This window comes from Morone saxatilis, unplaced genomic scaffold, assembly GCF_004916995.1.
Source record: "Morone saxatilis isolate NCDOM2014 unplaced genomic scaffold, NCSU_SB_2.0 Contig17, whole genome shotgun sequence".
Classification (NCBI taxonomy): Eukaryota; Metazoa; Chordata; class Actinopteri; family Moronidae; genus Morone; species Morone saxatilis.
In genome coordinates this window covers 9,526,484-9,533,818 of record NW_023339729.1, presented here as the reverse complement: position 1 = coordinate 9,533,818, position 7,335 = coordinate 9,526,484, and the positions used below count along the sequence as shown (strand labels likewise).

At 40.3% G+C, this 7,335-nt stretch overlaps 1 protein-coding gene across 1 annotated transcript in view; it reads right to left on the bottom strand.

The window, feature by feature from the left end:
• add3a (adducin 3 (gamma) a) overlaps positions 1 to 7,335 on the bottom strand; it is a 99,935-nt gene that overhangs the window by 92,149 nt on the left and 451 nt on the right. The gene's annotated exons all lie outside the window — the stretch shown is intronic.

Here is a 7,335-nt window from a genome sequence, read left to right as displayed (position 1 = left end):
TGTGTGTGTGTGTGTGTCTACAAACAGGAACCGAGGCATGGGTGTGCCTGCTGAAAACAGTGGCAGATGATCTGGTAAATGTAGATGTTTTGTCAGAGAGGCAATAAAGCATGTTTCCTGGACACACGAGGCCAACAAGAGTATGAACATACACACAGACGCAGATATTTTCATTTATTGGACCCAGTTGTAATTTCCACTGATCACTGCATTCCTAGTTGTTGAATAGTTGAAAAGTTGAATAATCTTTTATGAATTTAGATCTGCAGTGATTAGACGATTTATCGATTAGTTGAAAATTAACTGGCAACTATTTTAATAATCAATTAATTATTTAAGTCATTTTAAAGCAAAAATCAGGCTTTCAAATATTTGCAGCATTTCTTGGTCTTATGGGTTTTTTATACTGCTGCTCGAACAAAACGAGACAATCAGTGACATCATCTTATGATCTTAGGTACTGTGATGGGCATTTTTCACTGTTTTCTGATGTTTTATAGACTAAACGATTAATCAAGCATATTCATTTATAAGGAAAATGATGGTTAGCTGGAGCCCTACATGAATTAACTTGATGTTTGGCCATTTAGCTTTTCCAGTTCATCCATAAACTCATAGAAAGGACAATAAACCATATTTATCAAATTACCAACATTATGAATCTCTTACCCACCTGAATTTACCCAAACTCTCCCGAGAAGTTAAACAACTGATCAGCCAACAATGTCCTGAACTTGTCAAAACAATAGCTGAACAAGGAAATACAAGCACCGATGCATAAGACAAAAACTATTGTGACATTTATTGTTATATGTGGTGTAGACTTTGGCCACACATTCTCACTCCCCAAATACCTCCCTCAGAAAACCAACAACCAATAAAAGCATTCACATTCAAATACGGTGATTAAATGTGACAGAAACCAAAACTGTGTTCAGAAATAACAAAATTATCCAGCTAGTGGTTAACCAGATAAGAAGGTAACCGGTGTGACAAGTCTTACAACATTTTATGTTATCACCAGCACAGTACTGACATAAACATGTTGTGTACATTACGTGTACGTTCAAAATCCAGCGGGAGTCCCTTTAGAAATACACATTGCGACCCAGCATGATCATTACACTGAAGGTCAGTTACAGAGTGATATATCTTCCTATACAATGACGACAACATAAAGGGTGCACTCAGTGAAAGTCACTCAGAACAAAGCACACCATCTGAGCTGAATGTCACCGCAGGATTCAGGGCTGAAGCTGTGCGCGTGTGTGTGTGTGTACAAAAGTTATGTTGCTCTGCGGGACTTTTATAGCAGGGTAATAAAACAGCAGAAAAACACAAAAAACAAAAGAAACATGGCTCAATAAAAGAAGGAAAGAAAATAGAACTAAAGAAATAAGATGACAAGGCTGTATCATGGATTCAGATATGGTACTACACACACACACACACACACACGCACACACGCACACACACACAATAGGAGCTTTCCATCACACTCAGAACCAGTGACAGTGCATCCTTTCCAGATCCCCACACAGCAAGGGGATCAACACCCATAATGAAGGCATCCACAGAAGCTCCTCACATGGGCGGACACACACACACACAAACAGCCTCAGCTATAAATTACCCTCACATGAAGACACTGTGAGGAATGGATTCTCATTGGCTAATGAGTACAAACACAGTACATACTAGTACTTTTCCTTTGCCAGTAAATATGCGAAATGACAGCAAATTGATTGAGTAGATTAGGTGACCTGGAAGATTTCTAATCTAATCTCCATATTAATGCAGACCCTCGGGGCACAGTAATAGGGAGGCGCCCCCCCCCTCCTCCACAAACAGTGGCAGCACACTCAGTCTGATAATTGGCAAACAGCCCAGGCAAAACAGCATATCAAGTTAGTGCCATTCTCTGCTCACAGTGGCAGCATTTACAGTCATTAACAGTAAAATCAACATTTAAGATTGATGATTGAATAAGGATTCAAGACTTTGTGGACCTTACTTGGCAAGTATGTAACTAACAGATTGTTCTGGTTATATAATCCTAACCATCTGATGTTAAAAGACCAGATCACTGGTATTTCCACATGACTCAATGGTTGATCTTCAGCTCACATCTGCACACGTTCATAAACTTAAAAAGTGCAATTTCAAATAAGATACAACATATTCAGTCTTATCATTCATGAACACTCGACGTGATTAAAGGTTCAAGCGTCTAGTGGAATTGACATTCTTATGTCAGCTTCGAACTTTCACGATCTCAAATGTTTGACCCTCAGAGAGAGACACTTTAATAAGGTGATGACTGCGGGGATCAAAAGAGCCGCTGTGTGCTTCAAAAGCTCATTTGGCCCAAAACTTGGCACTTCTCTTTCTCCCATGGTCATAGACTGACCCCGTTGCCATGGTTACTCCACTCTAATATCTATGCAAACCCTTTCTCGCTGCATGGGAAGACCCACTGCTGGCCGGGGCTGACGCTCTGCCAGAGACTGCCCCCTCACTCACAAACAGAGAAAGGCCTGTATAAACACAAACATATTATGAACCCAATGCAGAATAGACACACGTGAGCATCCATGTCATATGGACGCACATATGGACATACACACTTGCCCCAAGCTGGACAGAAGTCAGTTGTACTCCACGTCAGGCCGGATGCTTTCAGTAATTCATCCACCCACAAGTGTATAATAAGGTTATTCTAACCCCACCCCGCTGGGACCTCTGTCTCTGGCAACCAAACAACCCTGGAATCTAAACACTTAGCCCACACATGTATCACATCAAACAGCACCCTGACTGTGGATGCACAATAGCAAGAAACAAGAGACCGTTCAGCTTCGCCTCCTTCAGTCTGAGGAATCAGAGCATAAAAACTACAGCACTGAAGTTGCAGATCAGCAGTGCAGCTCAGCGTCACGTTATCGTTAGCGTCACGTAAGCATCAGCAGCTGATCAGAACTGATATTTATAACTGAAGAAAGCAAACAATAGTAAGTAAACAGCAACCATGTCACGACAAGTTTTTTTTCTGGGATATACCTTTTTTATTCTGGCCTCCTGTCTTTTAATGTCAGCCGTTAAAACAGCAACATTTCACAGCATAATCAATGAATTCCCATGAAATCATCAGGATTAGTGGATTCGCCCATGGATGTGGTTTTCGCATCGAGTTGAACTTTGTTAAACCCACAATTTAACCAATAGCACTAAACAGTGAGGGAACAGAGAGCCAGAGAGTTCAAAATGAAGGAAGCTATAACTTTAGCTTATTAGCTGTGTGGTTGTACGATCCATTGGTATTAAACTCCCTCCCTCTGTTAGGAGTATAAACTGTTCCATAAAAGAGAGATGTTACTTATGGTTGATGGTATGAACACATCTTTTCAATAAACTCTGTGGGGGTACTGTCCGATTAGTAACCCAGCTATCGAGCTTGCTGACAGTTAGAAAGCAGTTCAGAAGTTGTTTTCCTTCTTCGATAAAAGTCTTTATTGAATGAAATTGTGTACAGTGAGATTCCCCTTGAGAACAAAATGCCAGGTGGGAGTAAACAGCACAAAAAAGAGAAAACAGAAAGAACCACGGACAACAAATGTTTCCAGGGTTAGCATTTTCTCGTCTGGCTCACCAGTTACAGCAGTTCACCAGCTATACCTATAGTCCCTACATCACCAAATATTTTGTGAAAATGTGCTGACTAATTTCACTGTGTGCAACTTACTGGTATAACTGGGTCCTAACTCCTGCTAAAATGTTTGGATCCACCACTTTACTTTATTGGGGTAGCTGAAAATATTGGGAAACATGCTTATTCACCTTTTTTTGCCAAGAATTAGATGATTGGTACCAAAGGTAACAAAATGAAAAGGTTAGCGCTGTATTGTATTGTTATTGTGCAATGGTTAATAAAATGTTATGCCTGTTATGCTTTTCATTGAGTGTAACAGACACGTACACGCAAGCTCATGTGCTCAGACACGGTGTGTATAATCCTGTCCTGCCTCTGCCCTGTCTGACCAAACCCAGACCTACACGCTGAAACAAGCCAAATGAATGACGGATGAAGTCAAAATCCAGAGAGAGACAAAAAAGGAAAGATATAAAATGAACCTGCTTACGCGCAAACACACACATCATCTAACAAAGGAAAAACATTGCAGTCCAAGACTCAATCAATTTGCAGTGTGCTGGGAGAGTGGAGCCACATGTTTTTGATAAGTCCTCTAGCAGAGCAGGGTGAGGTAATGATGAAGTCATCTCTGTCCTCTGGACAGGTTCAAATTCACTGGGCTTTGTGCTTTTTAAATTCAGTCACACACACATTCTTTTTTTTCTACTCAGTAGAAACTACTGCATAAAAACATATTATTTAAGTTTACAGTAGGTTATCAAAAACAGGAGGTAACTAAAGGAGCTGCAACATGTGCGCACCTCATCTTCCCCTACACACCTGTCACTCATGGAGCTCCTCTTTTAAGCACAAAAACCTACATTCATCAAATGTTTTCTCCCTCGATATTTCTGTCCTCGTTCTTCAGTTCCTGTTTCCCAAAACACATTCCCAAGTAATTAAGTCTTACTATGGACGCGCCTCATTAACAGTCCCTGCAGACTGCACCCACTCAACCGCTCACTGACTCTGTTATTAATCTATGAGGCTGAGAGTCCATGCCCCCACCATGGTGGACACACTGTACTTCCTGTGTCTCGGCATGGATCTTACGATTAGCTGAGCTCAATCGAGCCTCGGGTTATTATAAAACCATTCATTAGGGCGGAGAAAATAAACAAGAGAACAGCTCGGACAGAGAGGCCGCCGCAGATGTGTTGAGACAAAAGATTACCTCTTGCTCAGCGCTATCTAAATGTTATTCTGCAAGCACTGTAAAGGTCAACACTATAGGACTATTACAAATAGGCCTGTGGAGAACACTAAATTCGAATTGGCTGCTGCATTATTTTGACACGGCTGGCCCTGAGGTACTCACAGCTGTTCTAAACACAAACAAATGTCCAAATAACAACACAATACTTTTTAATCACGTGTCACAAAACACGTTCTTCAGCAAGCTGGCAGTCGGTGTCCGGACATCAAAAGTTGGAATGCTAGAGGACGGTGCTTTTTATAATTTACAGAGAAAGTGGATTTAGTACAATTAAATGGCTGCAATACACTTGGGCTAATTTGCACAAACTGTTTAGGGAATCTGACGGGCCTGTAATGTGTAATTCTGAATCTAGTGTAAACTGATGATCATAAAGATTTCACATTTAAAAAAGCTTTCATTTAAAGCTTGACAAGTAGGTAATATTCCTCTTCTTTACTCAACTAACACTGGCCACAAGAGTCGGAAACCTCACCATCTCGCCTCCCTCGACTCCCAAGCAACTGCAATATTCATGAGGACCTTGTGAATCACTCGGAGCAAAACAGAGAGAAAATGGAGTTTACATCAAAGAGGATAAGCGGAGGTGCAGCAAAAATAAATATGGAGTATGTTTGCATTTTTTATCTATTCAGTCATTGGCTGTGGGTCAAATATCTCACTTATAGAAAGTCCCTGGGAGGGTTTTGAATGAGGGCCACCTTTCTATCAGAGTAAATCAGAGAAAGAGGGGAATACCGTTTGAGATTTCAGGTCCATATGGTGAACATTCACAGCTTTTCAGAGAGCTATGCAGAACAAAACAAAGGGAGGAAAAAAAGCAACAGAAATGAAAAATCAAGTGTGTCAGACTGCAGGCCTTTCGGAAACAATTATCATATTTGTCTGGGCCCTTTTTAAGTTCCAGCTTTGGTGTGGAAATGGATATCCTCAGAGAGTCATTACAGGTTGAGAAATATCTAAGAGCCAGAGGAGGTGCTGAGGAGGTGCTCACGATTTGAGAGGCAAGAAAAGGGAGAGAGCGGGAGGGGTGGAGTCAGAGAAGGAAAAAATTAAAACAAATGGTGAAAAGGTGGAAAACTGAGAGGAAGAAGCTGCACACAAAAAAAGAGTAACGCAGCTGTTTTTGACCATTTAACAGTTAATGATTTCTTCAGGATGTAGCGGTTTACTCACAGAGTCATCCAGCAGAAAGACCCACCAGTTAATGCAGAGGGAAGATATTATAATCCCTCTAATAATAATAATAATAATAATAATAATAATAATAATAATAATATGAACCACTGCTTGCAACTCTTACAAGCCTGCACCTATAACTCAACAACAGAAATTATTAAATTGACTTACAGACAGTTTGTCTTGTGGATAGTTTGGATGTGGATGAAAAATAAGTCTGCATGCTCTGAAACTGAAGATAAGAAACGTACTGTCATCTTTATCTCATGATGACTTACAGTGATGTTTTCCTTTGGGTCAAAACTTGTCTAAAGAGCAGTTCAACATGCTGCTTGTTTTTAAAGCCCCTTTGCGTAAGACTTCAGCAGCTTGTGGTGGTAGCAACAAACAATATACTGTCACAGGCAGCAAAACGCCGGAAAATGAACGGGCTAAAAGCAACAACACACAATGATTTCCACCGGGATTGTCAGTGACAATGAGGTGAGGTGGTGCAGGTGCCTGTGGATACTTAAACACAGCAGCCACTGGTAGAAGTAGTAGAGGTACATAAGCTTCTGCTGCCGTACCACCAGACTTAAGGACAGGCTGCATCATCCTCAACACCACATCGATCAAAATAGTATCTTTTATTCTTAGGACTTATTAATCAATTTTCCTGTAAATAATTATTGTATTATATAGTAGTATAGAGTGAAATACAACCTTAATTTCATTGTTCAATCCTGCGTTGTAAATGACAATTAAAATACTTTTTATCTTTGTATCTCGTACAAATATGTGAGAAATTATATGCGTGCTGACTTTGCTGTTACTTATCCCAAACTATGTCACTCCTGCCTTGTCATTTTGATTTTGCATAGTTTCTATTCTTATTCTCATTTTGTCCTTGTGCATTCACTTGCTTTAATATTAAAGGTTAATCTTATCACTCATCTTGTCACACGAACATCACAACAGAGCAAACCAGCACAAAACTATAAAGCACATTAAACTCTACTAAAACTGTGTAGTGCAGAACTCCCTCAGCTGCAGGAGGTGCTGTGCTGTAGCTGACCCTGACCTTTGACCTTCTTGAAACAAGGAGCACTGCAAAGCCTAAGCATATTTGAAAGAGCTTTGTTTTCCCTCCAACTTGAGAAAAAAAGATATGACAGCTATTAACAGAGAATGAATGAAAGCTACCTGTATTAGATAATACTGTGTAACACTCTCACTGTCTACAAACACGCCTATGGAAGAATAAACC